The sequence below is a fragment of the Ovis canadensis genome, chromosome 9 (genome assembly GCF_042477335.2).
Source record: "Ovis canadensis isolate MfBH-ARS-UI-01 breed Bighorn chromosome 9, ARS-UI_OviCan_v2, whole genome shotgun sequence".
Classification (NCBI taxonomy): domain Eukaryota; kingdom Metazoa; phylum Chordata; class Mammalia; order Artiodactyla; family Bovidae; genus Ovis; species Ovis canadensis.
In genome coordinates this window covers 99,655,737-99,675,447 of record NC_091253.1, presented here as the reverse complement: position 1 = coordinate 99,675,447, position 19,711 = coordinate 99,655,737, and the positions used below count along the sequence as shown (strand labels likewise).

The 19,711-nt window shown below is 42.5% G+C and overlaps 1 long non-coding RNA gene across 1 annotated transcript in view; it reads right to left on the bottom strand.

Annotated features, from left to right (window-relative positions):
• The window catches only part of LOC138445999 (uncharacterized), a 29,237-nt gene extending 11,223 nt beyond the window's left edge, over nt 1–18,014 (bottom strand). The window contains exon 1 of the long non-coding RNA XR_011259083.1: nt 17,379–18,014. This is a non-coding gene — a long non-coding RNA (uncharacterized lncRNA). The remainder of the gene's footprint in view (nt 1–17,378) is intronic.
• Between the last annotated feature and the right edge of the window lie 1,697 nt (nt 18,015–19,711).

Below are 19,711 nucleotides of genomic sequence, written 5' to 3'. Positions count from 1 at the left end.
CATGTGTAGAGTTTTCTCTTATGTTGTTGGAAGAGTGTGTTTGCTATGACCAGTGTGTTCTCTTGGCAAAACTCTATTAGCCTTTGCCCTGCTTCATTCCGCATTCCAAGGCCAAATTTGCCTGTTACTCCAGGTGTTTCTTGACTTCCTACTTTTGTCCACTTCCAAGGTAAGAGAAACCCAAGTAAGACTGTGAGTGTTGCAAGAGGGCATCAGGGGGGTAGACATACTGAAACCATAATCACAGAAAACTAGTCAATCTAATCACATGGACCACAGCCTTGTCTAACTCAGTGAAACTAAGCCATGCCCTGTGGGGCCACCCAAGACAGGAGTGTCATGGTGGAGAGGTCTGACAGAATGTGGTCCACTGGAGAAGGGAATGGCAAACCACTTCAGCATTCTTGCCTTGAGAACCCCATGAACAGTATGAAAAGGCAAAATGATAGGACACTGAAAGAGGAACTCTCCAGATCAGTACGTGCCCAATATGCTACTGGAGATCAGTAGAGAAATAACTCCAGAAAGAATGAAGGGGTGGAGCCAAAGCAAAAACAATACCCAGTTGTGGATGTGACTGGTGATAGAAGCAAGGTCCGATGCTGTAAAGAGCAATATTGCATAGGAACCTGGAATGTTAGGTCCATGAATCAAGGCAAATTGAAAGTGTTCAAACAGATGGCAAGAGTGAACGTCAACATTCTAGGAATCAATGAACTAACATGGACTGGAATGAGTGAATTTAACTCAGATGACCATTATATCTACTACTGCAGGCAGGAATCCCTTAGAAGAAAAGGAGTAGCCATCATAGTCAACAAAAGAGTCTGAAATGCAGTACTTGGATGCAATCTCAAAAATGACAGATGATCTCTGTTCATTTCCAAGGCAAACCATTCAATATCACAGTAATCCAAGTCTATGCCCCAACCAGTAATGCTGAAGAAGCTGAAGGCGAACAGTTCTATGAAGACCTACAAGACCTTTTAGAACTAACACCCAAAAAAGGTAAAACAGGTACTTGCCTAATAATTATTCACTAGAATGTGCATGTAAGTTATATTTAACTTTTTGTCAATGTTATACTTTATGAAAATAAGTGAGTGAAGTTGCTCAGTCATGTCCAACTCTTTGCCCCACAGACTGTAGCTCACCACGCTCCTCCGTCCATGGAATTTTCCAGGCGAGAATATTGAAGCGGGTTGCCATTTCCCTCTCCAGGGGGTCTTCCCAACCCAGGGATCAAACTCAGGTCTCCCATATTGCAGGCAGATGCTTTACCTTCTGAGCCACAAGGGAAGTACAAGAGAAGAAAAATCAAGATGAAGTATCCGAGATTATATCTGTCATGCAAGTGAAACAGTTGTGGTCTAGTGAAGAAAGTCTTAGCTCTGATAAAGAATGAACTGGGGCAGTGTTACTTCACCTCTCATAGCCCCATTCATTTGTGAAATCAGAATAATAAAACCAGATAACTACATTATAGCCCTTTGTAATTTGTACCATGCTATACCCAAGGGAGTTGTTATTATCATTATTATTATTATTATTGCAACTACCACAAGGGAGTAGACAAAATGACTTGAACCAGAAGGTTCCAGTTAATCCGCTCCTTGTCCTGCCTGTGGGCTCTTCTTTCTCACTGGCAGCCTTGGGGTTCTCCTTGTTCAGATCGTCCTTCAAGAGAGAAACCTAGAAAGAGCGCATCGGTGGACACCCCCAGTGGACACTTCCTCGGTATCTGCTGCAGCATCCAGACCGAGACAGCACGGTCCCCCCACGTCTGAGCACAGTAGGAGGACTGGACTGGGCCCTTCCTGCCCAGCGGGCAATCTTTGTTCCAGGTGCCACCCCTGGCCTAGGCAGGACCTTCTCTGAGCTGGGCTGTGCTCAAAGGCGCTTCCTGCCCAGGCCTCCACATCCCATCTTCTTCCGAAGTCAGACCTGCATGCTGTTTGGAGACCCCCTCTGACTACTCCGGGCTTCCCTGGTGGCTCAGATGGTAAAGCGTCTGCCTGCAATAATGCAGGAGACTGGGGTTCAATCCCTGGGTTGGGAAGATCCCCTGGAGAAGGAAATGGCAATCACTCCAGTATTCTTTCCTGGAAAATTCCATGGATGGAGGAGCCTGGTGGGCTATAGTCCATGGGGTTGCAAAGAGTCGGATGCGACTGAGCAACTTCAGTTTACTTCTACTTTTGTTTTCCCCTGACTACTCTGGTCTCTCTCTACTTCAACTTTCACAAGACTTTACCCTGATAAATCTCTTGCGTTCCTAATTCCGTCTCAGCACCTGCTTAGCGTCTTGGAGGACCAAAACTGGCTAACATAGGCAGAACGGTGTTTATCATTAGCAAGAGCTAATGAAAATGTTTTAAATCGAAAACCAAGAAATTGAATGAGCTGTTTGCAGACACTGAAATTCCTGACATAAACGAACAGCCTCATACAGACAATGCAAGCCAAATTTTTAATTTATATTTGATGCTGATGCCCCAGATCCATCATAGCCAGATTCATGAGATTAATATTTTTTTAATCTTAAAAAAAAAAAAAAGAATCCATGACTAGACAGTTTGTCTCCAAGATGATGTTTATTTTGCAACTAAACTAGGTTTTCTCTCTTTTCCTCATTTCGGCATTCAATTCATAAGTTTACTAAAGGCCCAATAAGTGGGGGTATGCTGAAGTCTCTCAAGATAAAGTCACCTAAATCGAGGTTCTGTGTCAATTTGGAACCATCACTAAGCTGTAGAAGTCAGATGATAGAGGGAATTCAGGGATTGAAGTAAGCTTGTTCATGTTCTTAGTTGTTAAGCCATGTCAGACTCTGGTGGCGACGCCTAGAACTGTGGCTTGACAGACTTGATCAGTCTGCATATGTTGACAGAGGTCCATGGGCTTTTCCAGGCCAGAATACTGGAGTGGGTTGCCATGTCCTTCTTCGGGGATCTTCTGGACCCAGGGATGGAAATTGCAACTCCTGCACATCAGGCAGATTCTTTGCCACTGAGCCACCTGGAAAGCCCTTTAAACAGAGTGTGTTAAAAAAAAAAAAATCTTTGTATCCATACTTTGAATTTATGTTCCAAATATTTACCAAGTCAGCAGCCAAATGAAAATGATTTTTGCATAAACTGTGAATTAAAATTTTCAAGAAACTAGACATTTAAATTTATTTCATTTTAAAATAGTCAGGTTTTTTTAGCATTTATCTTTTTCTTATAATTTTAAACAAAGAAATATGAAATATAATAGGTGAATGAGGCCAGTTGCATGGTGGTGGATGGTAACTAGACTTGGGGTAATGATCATTCTGCATATGTTGGACTGCAATGCTATATACCTAAAGCTTATATAATAAAGGTTTGAATAAATTAGAAAAAAATAAAATGATTGATTTTAAACAGTGTATTTTCCTAAAATTAAACATAATATCTTTGATTTGCCTCTAGCATAGTTGCTCTAGGAAGTATCTAATCCAAATCCGTTAATTTCATTATTTGAGGGCCAAACACCCCCAATGAAAGTCAATATGTAAAATATATCACTTAGATCATATATAAGGAAAGTAAAACTTACTATCTGCACTATTTTATTTATTTATTTATTTATTTTTTGCCACACCACTCGGCTTATGGGATCTTAGTTCCCAACCAGGGATTGAACCTGGACTGCGGCAGTGAAAGTGCTATATCCTAATCCCTAGGCCACCAGGAAACTCTCTCTCTGCATCATTTTAAATCATATTTGGAACACTGGTGGGTAGGGTAAGCCAGACAGAGGAAGAGAAATACTGTATAATATCACTTCTATGCAGTGAATCTAAAAATAAATTACATAAATGAATTTACTTACAAAACAGAAAGAGACTCACAGATTTAGAGAATTAACACATGGTTCCTAGGCAGGAAGGGTCTGGGGAAGTGTTAGTTAGGGAGTTTGGGATTGACAGGTACACAACTGCTCTATTTACAACAGATAACCAACAAGGACTTGCTCTGTAGCACAGAGAACTCTGCTCAATATCGTGCAACAACCTACATGGGGAAAGAATTTGAAAAAGGATAGATATACTGAATCACTTTGCTGTACTGTACCTGAAACTATCACAACATTGTCAATCAACTATACTCCAATATAAAATTTAAAAAGTTTTAAAAGGTGCACAGTTAAGAATTAAACTGGGTGAGAGCTAAGAATTCTAGCACTGATTCAAAACAGCTAGTGTTTGTGGAAGACTCCATCTCGTTGACTGCGCTACCAAGATTCTCTCCTAAATCTTCTCTTATTATTTCCTTGACCAAAGCTCTACTTTTTCCTATACATCTGTTCATTTTCTTCCCTAACTGCTTATTTATTTGCCTCCTTTTTAATCCATAGATCAAATAGAGACTTGAGGCCAGTATCTATTTCTTAGTCTTTCCTTTTTCCAGCCTTTCCTTTTTTCTGTCTTTGCAGTTACAAATCAACCTAACTTCTTTTACCTTCATTGTATCCTTTCAAATGTCATCACTGGAGTCGAGTCTTCCAACTTTCGAGACCTCCTTCCACACAAGCAGCCTGAAATTCATCCCTTTTTCCATTGCCTCGTTTTCCAGATTTTATCCATCATTCAAAGCAGTTGACAAATCAAGACTGTTGTATCCGAAAAGAATCTTACAATGGATAAGTTTAATACAGTTAATTGTATTTCAATGATTTTGAGTAAAAATAGAAATAGACCCTTAATTTAATTTTTTCTAAGACTTCAAGCATTCAAATGCCTTTTGTGCTTATATTTAAATAGGTCTTAAGTCCCTGCATGGATTCCTGGACCAGGTTCCTTTCTAAGAGAAGGGCACAGTTACTATCATAATGAACTCTTCAGTTAGTTCAGTCACTCAGTCACATTCAACTCTGCAACCCCATGGAATGCAGCACACCAGGCCTCCCTGTCCACCACCAACTCCTGGAGTTTACTAAAACTCATGTCTATTGCATCGGTGATGCCATCCAACCATCTCGTCCTCTGTCGTCCTCTTCTCCTGCCTTCAATCTTTCCCAGCATCAGGGTTTCTTCAAATGAGTCAATTTTTCATGTCAGGTGGCCAAAGTATTGGAGTCTCAGCTTCAGCATCAGTCCTCCCAATGAATATTCAGGATTGATTTCCTTTAGGATGGACTGGTTGGATCTCCTTGCAGTCCAAGGGACTCTCAAGAGTCTTCTCCAACACCACAGTTCAAAAGCATCAGTTCTTCAGCACTCAACTTTCTTTATAGTCCAACTCTCACATCCATACATGACTAATGGAAAAACCATAGCTTTGACTAGAAGGACTTTGTTGGTAAAGTAATGTCTCTACTTTTTAATATGTTGTCTAGGTTGGTCATAACTTTGCTTCCAAGGAGCAAGCATCTTTTAATTTCATGGCTGCAGTCACCATCTGCAGTGATTTTGGAGCCCCCCAAAAATAAAGTTTCTCACTGTTTGTACTGTTTCCCCATCTATTTCCCATGAAGTGATGGGACCAGATGCCATGACCTTAGTTTTCTGAATGTTGAGCTTTAAGCCAACTTTTTCACTCTCCTCTTTCACTTTCATCAAGAAGCTTTTTAGTTCCTCCTCACTTTCTGCCATAAGGGTGGTGTCATCTGCATATCTGAGGTTATTGATATTTTTCCCGGCAATCTTGATTCCAGCTTGTGTTTCTTTCAGCCCAGCGTTTCTCATGATGTACTCTGCATATAAGTTAAATAAGCAGGGTGACAATATACAGCCTTGACATATTACTTTCCCTATTTAAAACCAGTCTGTTGTTCCGTGTCCGGTTCTAACTTCCTTCTTGAGCTGCATACAGGTTTCTCAGGAGGCAGGTAAGGTGGTCTGGTAATCCCATCTCTTTAAGGTGAACTCTTGGGTGTTCAAAAACACACAAAGCTCTACTGGGAGCATGGCTAAACCTGGGAAACCTCCCTTTGGTCCTAGAATGTGTTTCTATTGCATCAGGAGAGAAATGGAAAAATTCGAGGAGGAGGAGGACTTCCATAAATAGAATCAGTTCAGACCTCTGAATAATCTGCTCCTCTTGTCCCCAAAGTCTGTAGAGGCTGTTTTATCTTCTACCCTGAAATATCTCATTGGACCCTCAAAACCACGTTTTGAACCTCAGAACCCTTCAGTTCGTCCATTCATTCACGTGCTTGTTAAATGCTTGCTGTGTAGCAACAGCTGTGCCAACCCTTGGCTCTAGTCTCAAGGAGTGACTCATAAAATACATGTACCCTGACTTCCTAAATTCTTCAATCATAATAACTTTCAGCATGGTATCTGTCCTCAGCCAGATGTTAGGATCAAATTGATTCCCAGGAGCATTAACTAATTAACACAGATGGATCTCAAGCAGATAAAGTCTGAGAAAGTGTGGAGGGTTTAGCTTGGAGGGAGGGAATTCAAAGGTCTTTAGATCACACACTTCACCCTCCATTCTTGTTAACTAGACTGGTCTAGTGTTGGCAAAGGACGGAGTTGAGGTCCCAAGCTTCCTCCCCTCCTCACTCAGTTGCCCTTTTACTAGTCAACTTCGTACTTGGAATCCAAGGCCCAGTTTGGCCCAGTCTGACACTCTCCTTTCAAGGAGGGAGAAAACCATTTAAAAGAAAAAGAAGTTGTATTAACCAAACTCAAACGAGGACTGAGAACACGTCCGCATCACCCGGTACACGGGCACTCCTGTTAGATCAGGGCAGACGGAAAGTCAGACCCTACTTCCACACCAGCTGCTATACAAAGAGGGGCCAAGTATTTAACATTATGCCGAAATTTCTGTTCAAGATGGTGTAAATCACTGAATATACGCACGTCATTGCCACTATCCCTTGCACTGCTCCTTTCCGTTTGCAAGATGCATCTTCTCACCAGTCAGAAATCCAGGCTAGACTTAGTCATCACCCCATGGCTCTGAGCACACATCCAGAGTTCAGACATCCAGCCAAGTCACTGCATTCACCGAGAAGGCTCCTATTTTAATCACCCTCCTTGCTTGATTCTTGTCATTTCTTCTCCTCCAATGTCTTCAACAAGTTGCTTCTCTTTTTGTTTACCAGAGCCTTTGTTTCCCTTCAGCCAGCTTACTAATTTCCTCTCCCTGTCTGAGGCTCACATCAAGCTCTTAGTTAATGTTAATTAATGAGACAGAACGGGCAAAGTACTTTCTTAACTATAAGCAAACAACAAGATGTAGGCTATCACATCTAGCAGAGATGGCTGACTCTGGAATAACACGAGAAAGGTGAAGCCCGTCTTCCTGTAAGCCTCTGACTCAATGCATCATTTTGCCTGCTCTGAGAGGTGATACCCGACAGGTCCTCAGTCAGAGGGAAGCGTTCTACCTAGGGCTAGCTCATCATATTTAGTTCTGCTGCTTTTTTAAAAAAGAGCCAAGAATAAACAAGGGATAAAAGACAGTCTCTTCAATAAATGGTGCTGGGAAAACCGGACAGCTCTGTGCAAAAGAATAAAATTAGAACATCCTGTAACACCAAACACAGAAACAAACTTTAATTGCATTAAAGACCTAAATGTGAAACCAGAAACCTCCTAGAGGGAAACGTAGGCAGAACACTTTTTGACATAAAATGCAATGTTTTTTTTAATCTGTGTCTTAAAGCAACGGGGGAAAAAGGCAAAAATAAACAAATGGGACAGCTTCTGCTGCTGCTGCTGCTAAGTCACGTCAGTCGTGTCTGCTCTGTGTGACCCCATAGATGGCAGCCCACCAGGCTCCCCCATCCCTGGGATTCTCCAGGCAAGAACACTGGAGTGTGTTGCCATTTCCTTCTCCAATGCATGAAGGTGAAAAGTGAAAGTGAAGTCGCTCAGTTGTGTCTGACTCTTCTCGACCCCATGGACTGCAGCCCACCAGGCTCCTCTGTCCATGGGATTTTCCAGGCAAGAGTACTGGAGTGGGTTGCCAGTGCCTTCTCTAACATGGGACTGAATAAAACTTAAAAGCTTTTGCACAGTGAAGGAAACCTTCAGCCCCATTGACAAAATGAAAAGACAACCCACTGAAGGGGAGAAAATATTCACAAATGATATGACTGAAATGGGGTTAATATCCAACCTATATAAACAGCTCTTACAATCCAACAGCAACAAAAAACAAACAACTCTATTTAAAAATGGGCAGAAGAATGAATGGGCATTTTTCCAAAGAGGAAAGGCAGATGGCCAACAGTAATATGAAGATTCTCAGTATCACTAATTATCAGAGAGATACAATCAAAACCACAGTGAGATACGCTTCACACTTGTCAGAATGACTATCACCAAAACAAACACGGCACATGTTGGTGAGGATGCGGGGAAAAGGAAGCCCTTGTACACTGTTGGTGGGAATGCAAATTGGTGCAGCACTGTAGATAACAGGATGAAGGTTCCTCAAAACACTAAAAATAGAGCTAACATATGGCCTAAAAATTCCACCCCGAGTGTGTATCCTCCCCCAAATCCCCACTAATTTGAAAAGATATGTACATGTCAATGTTCGTATCAGCATTATCTACAATTGCCAAGATATGAAAACAACTGTCCATCAACAGAAGGAATGGATAAAGATGTGGTATGTATAGACAACAGAATACTTAGCCATAAAGAAAAAAAAAAAGAATGAAATTTTGCCATCTGCAGCAACATGGACAGACTTAGAAGGCATTATGTTAAGTGAAATAAGTCAGACAGAGAAAGATCAATACGGTATGATATCAGTTCTCTATGAAATCTAAGAAAAAATACAACGAACTAGTGAGTATAATAAAAAGAAGCAGACTCACAGATATAGAGAACAAAGCAGTGATTACCAGTGAGGAGAGGGCAATACTGGGGTAGGGAATTGAGAGGCACCATCTATTACATATAAAATAAACTACAAGGATACACTGTACAGCACAGGGACCACGACCAATACTGTATAATAATTACAAATGGAAAGTAACCTTTAAAACTTGTGAATTACTATATTGTACACATGTAACTTACATAAGATTGTACATCAACTATACTTCAATAAAAAATGAAGATTAAAAAGTAAAACACACACACAGAAAGTTAATTCACAAGCTGTACTGGAAAACATTTTAACTGTACCAACGCAGAAAAGCTCAATTCTCCTTGGCTTTCATTAATCTTGCTTCCTTTTCTTTACACACTACAGGAAAACTACCACTGACAATTTGGCTTGTATCATCCCAGCCCACTTTCTAGGTAGATGGAGAGGACACAGGCACAGCTAAGTGCATGTACGATGCAGTTTCATTTTGTGAAATTTTGTTTTGCTTACAAAAATGAAACTATACTGTTTGGTAATATGTTTTAAGTTAATATATCGTGAAAATATTTTCCTATCTCTAAGCGTTCAGTTCAGTTCATTTCAGTCGCTCAGTCGTGTCCGACTCCTCGTGACCCCATGAATCGCAGCACGCCAGGCCTCCCTGTCCATCACCATCTCCCGGAGTTCACTCAGACTCACATCCATCGAGTTGGTGATGCCATCCAGCCATCTCATCCTCTGTCGTCCCCTTCTCCTCCTGCTCCCAATCCCTCCCACCATCAGAGTCTTTTCCAATGAGTCAACTCTTCGCATGAGGTAGCCAAAGTACTGGAGTTTCAGCTTCAGCATCATTCCTTCCAAAGAAATCCCTGGGGTGATCTCCTTCAGAATGGACTGGTTGGATCTCCTTGCAGTCCAAGGGACTCTCAAGAGTCTTCTCCAACACCACAGTTCAAAAGCATCAATTCTTTGGCACTCAGCCTTCTTCACAGTCCAACTCTCACATCCATACATGACTACTGGAAAAACCATAGCCTTGACTAGACGGACCTTAGTCGGCGAAGTAGTGTCTCTGCTTTTGAATATGCTATCTAGGTTAGTTATAACTTCTCTTCCAACGAGTAAGAAGTCTTTTAATTTCATGGCTGCAGTCACCATCTGCAGCGATTTTGGAGCCCAAAAAAATAAAGTCTGAGACTGTTTCCACTGTTTCCCCATCTATTTCCCATGAAGTGATGGGAGCAGATGCCATGATCTTCATTTTCTGAGTGTTGAGCTTTAAGCCAACTTTTTCGCTCTTCTCTTTCACTTTCATCAAGAGGCTTTTTAGCTCCTCTTCACTTTCTGCCATAAGCGTAGGTCTTCCTTATTCTTTCAGCTGCTTCATAGTTATGAATATACCATAATTTAATCATCAGTTCCGAGGTGCTTAGCAATTCTCACTCTTCCCAGAAAAAAATGCTACAAGAAATACTCTTGAATACCGCTTTGCACATATGTGGGAAAAATTTTCTAGGATAGATAATTATTCTAATAAAAAACTGCCAAATTTCTCTAAAAACTACTTAAATAGTTTGTATGCTCTTCATTTCCCCACATCTTCTTGTAACAATCTCCAATTTTTGTTTGTTTTTAAATATTTGTTATGCATATTTCCTCTGTTTCTGTCCCTTGACCATTGCTACGGTCCAGGAACTTTGTACAGAGTTAAACTGTGAATATTTTTCTTCATTGCATTTGCCTGTAGCATGTTGACTCAAAGACTTTGCCCACCTCAGATTTATAAACTTATCCCCTATTTTCTTCTAATTTTTGACACCTTTAAAATTTAACTGCTTAATCTACCCCGAGTTCATTTTTGTGTCTATTATGATTTAAATAATTTACCTTTTCCCCAAAATGAATTGCCATTGGCACAAAATCATTTACTGAATAGTTAACGCTTTCCTCTCTTGTATCAAATGCTGCTTTTATCATATGCAAACTTCAATGCATATACTGTAGTCATGTACAACTGTGAGAGCCGGACCATAAAGAAGGCTGAGGATCGAAGAACCAATGCTTTTGAATGGTGGTGCTGGAGAAGACTTTTGAGAGTCCCTTGGACTGCAAGATGAAACCAGTCAATCTTAAGGGAAATCAACTCTGAATATTTATTGGATGGACTGATGCTAATTTGAAGCTCCAATACTTCTGCCACCTGATGTGAAGAGCCAACTCATTGGAAAAGACCCCGATGCTGGGAAAGATTAAAGGCAAAAGGAGAAGGGGAAGGCAGAGAATGAGATGGTTAGACAGCATCACTGACTCAGTGGACATGAATTTGAGGAAACTCTGGGAGATAGTGAAGGACAGGGAAGCCTGGTGTGCTACAGTCCGTGGGGCCACAAAGAGTTGGCCACGACTTAGCAACGAACAGCAACAACATGAATATTGTTCTGTTTCTGAACTCTCTACTAGGAGTAGCAGATCTGTTGTTCCATTTTCCCGTGAATAGCAGACTGTTTCAATTACTATAACTTGAGTACACTTTACTATTGAAAATAAAATTACTTCTTACTTAAAAAAAGAAATCTTAATCATTCTTGTGTTTTCCAAGATGAACTTTATACTTAACCTGCCAAATTCCACAATATTTCTTGTTAGAATTTTTATTTAATTACTTTGAATTTATATCTACTTATCCCTGGTGGCTCAGATGGTAAAGCGTCTGTCTAAAATGCGGGAGACCTGGGTTTAATCCCTGGGTTGGAAAGATCCCCTGGAGAAGGAAATGGCAATCCACTTCAGTACTATTGCCTGGAAAATCCCATGGACAGAGGAGCCTGGTAGGCTCCATGGGGTCGCAAAGAGTCGGACACGACTGAGCAACTTCACTTTCACTATCACATTTTTATTATATATAATTCTGTAACTAGATGTAAAAAGCAACAAGATAGAATTGCCTTCAGGAAAACAGGAAAATTCTTTTGCAATGTTGATAACCACATAGTGCATTTTCTACTGAATGTATAAAGTGATGTGAAATTTAAAGACTGGAAGGGGAGATGAAACATTTGCTTTTCAAAAGCTTTTCCTGATTGTTTACGAAGCTTTCTGGTAAAGAATCTACCTGCAATGTGGGAGACCTGGGTTGGGAGATCCCCTGGAGAAGGGAAAGGCTACCCACTCCAGTATTTTGGGGCTTCCCTTGTGGCTCAGCTGGTAAAGCATCCACCTGCAATTCGGGAGACCTGGGCTCGATCCCTGGGTTGGGAAGATCCCCTGGAGAAGGGAAAGGCTACCCACTCCAGTATTTTGGGGCTTCCCTTGTGGCTCAGCTGGTAAAGCATCCACCTGCAATTCGGGAGACCTGGGCTCGATCCCTGGGTTGGGAAGATCCCCTGGAGAAGGGAAAGGCTACCCACTCCAGTATTCTTGCCTGGAGAATTCCATGGAGTCTATAGTCCACGGAGTCACAAAGAGTCAAACACAGCTGAACGACTTTCACTTTCACTATCTCACACTACTAAAAGCAGAAGTTAAGCTTGGATTTCTGGGTAATGAAACAAATCATCTCCCAAAGGGTAAACATTTAGCCGATGGCAGGAATCTGATCCCACAGTGACGAGAACCTGGCTAAGGAGCGCTGAAAGGTGTGAAGGGGTAGCAACATGTGGGAACTATGTCCAAGGAGGAAATGGGCTGTCCTCACGTCCTTGTTTGATAGTTAAGTGTATGAGGCATTATGCCTAAGTATTTGGCTTCTTTGTCCTTGGGTCTCCACTCAAGACAGAACGTCTTCAACCCCAGAAGTGGTTAATCCTATTCTTCACTTCATTCGTGGATCTTTAATACACCTCATTCGTGTTCAGGAACCTTGCAGGATTATAGTCTGGTATTTTCTGATTGTGACCTTGGGAAATATTGCCTGGGGTTTTCACACATGGTTAATCTTTTGACTAACTTTAATCTAGTTATACAATAACCTAATTCATTTAAAAGGGAAAACAAGCTTGGATAAACCCTGTTATTGTTTTAAAGTCACAAAAACATCAAAGGCAAACCTATTATTTCATTACCCAGCATATTTGGAATCCTTCAGGATTCTGGGTCCTAGGATCCCAAGAACATTAGTTTTTCAACAAAAGAAACTCATCATCATCCTTGCTGTGCTGTGCTTAATCACTCAGTCCTGTCCGACTCTGTGACCCTATGAACTACAGCCCACCAGGCTCTTCTGTCCATGGGATTCTCCAGGCAAGAATACTGGAGTGGGTAGCCTTTCCCTTCTCCAGGGGATCTTCCCAACCCAGGGATCAAATCCAGGTCTCCTGCATTACAGGTGGATTCTTTACCATCTGAACCACCAGCAAAGCCCAAGAATACTGGAGCGGGTAGCCTATCCTTTCTCCAGGGAATCTTCCTGACCCAGGAATCGAACTGGGGGCTCCTGTGTTGCAGGCGGATTCTTTACCAGCTGAGCTTCCAGGGAAGCCCTCATCATCATTCCTTTCAGCATTTACTGACTAGTCACCTGGACCTTTGTTCAGTGCTGTGTATCTATTACTTAATTAATCTACTCTTTCAAGGAGTAGCTTCCCAGGAGATGGATACTCCTAGTATTCTCATTTTACAGATGAAGAGAATGAAGCGAACAAAACAGTAAGCTGTCCAAACACAGACTACCGCTAAGGGGCAGGCTCTGTGTTGACCGTACAGTCTGATCCCTAAGCCTAGACCGAACAGTTACTCTCAATGACTAACTTAACAGGATCTTTCCTTAGACATAGAGATCTTTAAGAAATTGCTAATTACCACTCACCTTTTTGTTACTTTATTTGAGAACCTGTTTTCTTTCCCCAGTGCCATATTTAGATGTATTGAGGCCACATATTTGGGCTCAGAGCTTTGATTCAAATGAAAGAGAAAGTGAGTCATCAGATTTTAGATGTTTCTTTGACTCAAGTGTTCTAATTTTGCTTGTCCTCCTTGGAAATGAACAAACATCCTGAATGCTTTTGTGACCGAAGCTTCTGAAGTCAGACAGGAACATCCCTGGCCTCACTTCCCGGTATTCACCCTCCCGTCTGTCCCTTACCTCTCTGCAAACTCCGTTCACTGCCTTTCTGCGTTAGCACCCACCGGCTGGTCACCGAAGATAAAACTTGCCATTCTTCCGCTCTTTTCAAGCTGCCTAATTTTTTTGTGTATTTGAAGTTTGTATAACAGTTACTGAAAGCCAGGTTCTTTCCTGGAGACATGAAGATGAAGGTCTTTGTCGGAAGTGGACCCCTGCAAGTAATTTCTGGTTTTGGAATTGTGGGCGGTACTTGATGAGAAATGATCTTTCAGTTCAACTTAAAGACAGTTGTGAATGTCAATCTAACCCGGAATAATCTAATAACTTGATAGTGACTGAAGAGTTGTATAAGCTACTTTTATCTACCTATCTTGTGACAAACAAACAAGCTGCTTTCCAGCCTGCCTTGACACCCTAACTGTCATTGAAGGCGCATCTGAAAAAAATTATCTGGGCTGCACACAATTTAGCTTGAATAAGGTACAATGAAGAAATGACTGCTGGTGACGCTCTCACTTTCTTTTTGAGAAAATGTCTGACTGCATTGGCATCAGGAAAAAAAATCCCACAAACCATCTGTGCTAAGAGCCGTCTGAGTCAAGCTCTCCGAGTGGAATTCCAGGCAGCCCCTGCAGAACAAACTGCCCAGGTGTTCTGTTTACAAGAGGTTTGGGGGATGGAAGCCTTCTGTTCTCAGCGCACCATCTCAGTGTGATGGGCTCTGGTGTCTGCGGGGGGTTGGTGATCTGCTGGGGTAATCTGCTGCAGGAGCACAGGCTCTGAACACCATCACACCGCACGAGGCAGTTTTCAGTCCAAGGCGTTTATCACAGGGAAGGACCAACTTCCTTCCCTCATTTGGGGTGCATCCTTTCCTTAGCCCTGCTCCAAGTGTCTTTCTAGAGATGCAGAGCAGAATTGCTGAAATACAGCAAGGGGAATGAGAAATGAGGGGCATGTTTCTACACGTTTTCACACCCACTGGAGACATTCTCCTCCATTCAAATAACACATACACACAACGCAGATTTTAAAGCCATATTGGAAAGATGGTTTGAAAAGATGAAAGTAAATACTGCGCTAACTTTGAAAATACATTGGGGCCTGAGACGAATCCAAGGGTATCATTAGTTGTGAACGAGTATGCTTTCTCCTGGGAACCCCTGAATGAGAGCTCGTGTTCAAAATCATAACGGAACGAAAGAGACAATAAATACCAGTTCCCCGCAAGTCGAGGTCAAGAGTAGATTAATCGTCATCCATTAATAAATTTGAAACCACAGCATTGTGTGCTACAAGTCATCTGGGATACAGTTATGAATAGGGCTAAAATGTTTACATAGGAGGAAAAAGAAATGAATAATTCTGAATCACAATTCATTTCTCAGCTGGCAGAATCCCACATCTGAAAACTAGCTCATATTAATTTCTAGCTCAGGAACATGTGGCTTCCATTATACTTCCAATCAGCCCCCACTAGAACCAAACCATTTTTAAAATAACAAAGTAAGAAGTATAAGCCAGAAATTCAAGCCCCAGTTTCAGCACTGCATAACCTATACAGCTTTCTCACATTCCTCTTGTGACTGTGAGATAAGATGTCTGAGGTTTTTCTTCTTCTTTCAAGCAGAGGATAAAACTTATCAAAATCAACTTTTGTGGGTTTTTTTAGGTCTACTGTCAGCGTTTGAAAGAGTGGGATCATGTTTCATCACAGAATAAAACATGGCAGTACTAAAAGGAAAAAAAATCACATTTCTATTTTGTTAAAAATAACTCTGGTATTCTTATCCCCATGTGAAAAAAAGCAGTAGAGGGTTTACCTTTCGCCCTTTAGCGTTTCATTGACCTGGTGTCCGGGCCCTCTTGACTGCTTATTTCTAGTTTCTCACTACGAACGGGAGCGGCCACAGTTTCATTCCATCAGAAGTTGCCTGCCTCCTAAAATAGGTTTGCAGATTATTCTGTCCCGTCCCAAATGCTCCCCTAGGGACCTGCAACTCCCCCTTCAGTCCTGAAATTGAGCAGGGTTGTGACAAACACGGAGGCCCTGGAATGAAGCAGAATGACACTGGGTGACTTCTGAGGTTGGGTCAGCTTTCCCTGTGAGCTGGAACACTCCTGCCAGAACCCTAAATGCCCCTGCAAGAGGCCCACTGCCTCAGAGCAGCCACGCTGTGAGGAAGCCCAGCCTCGCCCACCACGGGAAAGCTCTGAAGACTTAGGGTGACGTGACCAGAACCCCAGCTGCTCCTGCCCCTGCTTCTCCAATTCAGACACTGTCGGCAACCACCTGAGCACCCTGAGCCAGACGCTTCCTGCAGGGCCCCTGTTCACAGAGAGCCGTCCCCCAGCAATAGTAGAGATAAGGAAACAGTTGCGTGCTTTAAGCTACTATGTTTTGGAGTGTTTTGTTACATGGAAGGAATGATGCTAAAGTAAAGTTGACTCATTGGAAAAGACTCTGATGCTGGGAGGGATTGGGGGCAGGAGGAGAAGGGGACGACAGAGGATGAGACGGCTGGATGGCATCACCGACTTGATGGACGTGAGTCTGAGTGAACTCCAGGAGTTGGTGATGGACAGGGAGGCCTGGCCTGCTGCGATTCATGGGGTCGCAGAGTCGGACATGACTGAGCGAATGAACTGAACTGAACTGAACTGAATAATAGTAGAACACGGGGACCGAGAAGAAAGTAAATTCCAGGTTGGACTAGCACCCCAGCTTCAGAAAGTGATTGGCAGGAGAATTTCTGGAGTAAGTCTGTTTAAACACAGACGCTCTGCTTGGCGAGTTCCACTATTTCTCATGAGGATGTTGCAAACTGTAGACCATACTTGGCGTAGAGATTGAGACATTTAAATCATAAAGGTTAATCTTAATTTCTTCAATCTATAACTAACTACCCAAGTGAAATGGCAAAAGAGTCAAACCTAGAAAGAAAGTGGAGTTATATGGCAAGTAGGTTGGAGTTATTTTGAATCAACCTAATTTTTTTCCTGAGCACAACTCATCTCTCAGGTGGACAAGGTCTCCCCCGCCCCCACCCCCTGTTTTCAAAGTGGGAAATACCAGAGTGGACTCCTACTGCGCTTCTGGAATGCTACGTCCTTCCATGAAAAGGAGAGCACTGATTTACAAAGGCAATTGTCAGGAGCTGACAATTTTCATTCTTTCCTAGAGGGCTGGTTTTTTAATCTGGATGCATTAAGCTGTGCTTTCTCATCAAGCTGCTTGGTAAATAGAAATATTCTTCAACACTTTAAGGAGTGGTATGTACTTTGTCTTACATGCAACAAAGACAGGGGAGCTCTGTCTTCTCCAAGACCCCACTGCTTCCCACAACACTTGGAGAATAGGAAGTCTGAGATTCAGTAAGACCTTTACAGGTGTCTATGAGGTAGTAATAAATAGCTATCAACATCAGACTCACATCAGCTAGATTTCATGGCAATCGTCTGGACATGGCAAGTGAAAAATGGGATAAAACAAAGGAAAATGTTACCTCCTAGTAGTTGCCTTTTCTAGTGAAGTGTTAGCCACTCAGTCGTGCCTAACTTTTTGCAACTCCGTAGACTTTAGCTTGCCAGGCTCCTCTGTCCATGGAATTCTCCAAGGAAGAATCCTGGAGTGGGGGATCTTCCTGACCCAGAAATTGAACCTGGGTCTCCTGCATTGTAGTCAGATTCTTTAGCATCTGAGCCACCAGGAAAGCCCTGTAACCTCGTGTCAGAGAGCTCTTCTTCCTTCAGTCTCAGGGCCTCTGCCTTCTGCTCCTCCAAAATTCTTACTCCCCCAGGCCCGCGATGTACTGATAGTTTATCTTTGGTCTTGCAGGGTTAGACTGCACACTCCCGAGATGAGGAACCCTGCTGTGTCCCAGGGCCTGGATCAGAACCTGGCACAGAGTAGGTGTTCACTGAATATCTGTGGAATAATTTCAATTTCTATTTCAAGCAAAATTAAAAGTAGGTAGTTGGATGAGAGAAAGATTTAGGTGCAAAAAAAGAGAAAAATCCATGGTTGAGGGACTGAAAACAGATAGGGTCTCACTGGAACATATTAGAAAGCCTCACTGATTCCCGCCCTGTGTCCCAGGCTTCATTCTTTATGAAGAGTTAACAAGACACAGCAGAGCAGCAGACACATGATTCCGGAACAGGCTGCTTCTAACACACAAGGAAGCTTCGTTGCAAAATACCTTTGGCCAGAGAGGAAACAGCAGTCTTGGATTCATTTTCCTTTCTCGTGGTTCTGGCACTAACAGACATTCCCTTTTCATTTTTATTGACCACATTTTATATACGTGAATGAAAAATCTCTCAACAGCATCCTTATCGCTTTGGTACCATAATCCAGAAAGTAGGACAATGTCTATCACTCTTTAAATCATTTACCCAACGCCTCTGTAAAATAGGGCCCGATTTTATATTTGGGTCCCCCGAGTCCTTCCTTCGTGCATTTAGCAAACCCCTACTGCATGCACACGCACGGTGGGCACTGTCGGGGAAGCCGAGACGACTCAGACGCGGATCCCGGCCCGAGCAGGCCGCACCGTTCTCAGTGAACACCTGTGCAATGCTTCTTTTCTGGAAAAAGTTAGTGACAGTTTGTATTAAATCACTGAGTTTATTTTCGCTCCTCGCACCAGCTGTACCGCAGCTTTCATGATATTCTTTAATGTCATGGAAAATTTCCTCTGAATTGTGTTGTCCTGTCTGTAAAAAGCCAGAAGCGTATTAGGACAGCTGGTCCATGTGCCTGTGACGAGTGAGACCTGAGTGGGTGCGTTTTTATCCCTCTCCCTGCTGCCTTGATCCCCACAGCACGGAGAATCAGTCATTCCAATAAATCTCCAGATCACAGGGTTGTTGTTTTCTTTCTGACTTCATGAAGACATTTTTACAGTTGCATATATCAAATTCATTTACTCATCCGTTCATTTATTCAACAAATATGTCTCAAGTTTCTGTTACCTGCCAAATAGCACTCTATCTCAAGGAGCTTGTGGCTTTCAAGGAAGATAGAGATGTGAAAACACAATTTCAGTACAAGAACTCTGATTCCCTAAAGACAAGTGTCGGCCTGGGCAAGGCAGCGGGAAGATGGGGGTGGGGTGGGGAGGAGCAGAGGGGAGGAGCAAGAAGTAAAGGGAGCTTCATACACAGGCGAGAACTGGGCTGCAAGGCAGAGCATAAGGAAGAGACCCCTAAGCAGGGAAGCCGGCCAGGGTGCAGGCTGGGAAGGGAGGATGTGTTACGGGCAGGAGGGGAAGTTAGGAGAGGGGAGGACGCAGCATGGGTGGTCCTATAATAAAACGAGCATAAAATAAAGGGAAAAAGGGGCCGAGAAACTGGAGGAAGATGAGCCTCCTCACGGAAAGACCTTGCATTTCATGCAGAAGTGGTACACATCCACCCCAGGGTGTATGAGAAAGCAGCAAAAGAATAATAGAATCAGATACTGTTTTATAGACATCTGCTGACGGCATCCTGAGGGCTGAACTAATGATAACGGATGAGAGGGTAGGGAAAGCAGAAGACAGACAGTAAGGTAAGCTGCTGAAATAACACAGGTGAGAGATGATATTATTCTGATCTAAACAGATTTAGGTTTGACTCTTTGATTAGCTGATGGTCAATATGAAATAACGAACAGAGAAAAATTAGACCTAAGGCATGACTTTCACAGATCCTGATTTAGTATCTATTGTCCTCCAGATGATGTGGCAATTGCCAGGGAGGAGAAGGTAAGTACTGTCCTAAGAAAGCTGCAAGCCGGCGGAGTGGAACAAGTCAAGCCAGCAGCATTAGCATCCAAGAGGACAAGGGCTATACT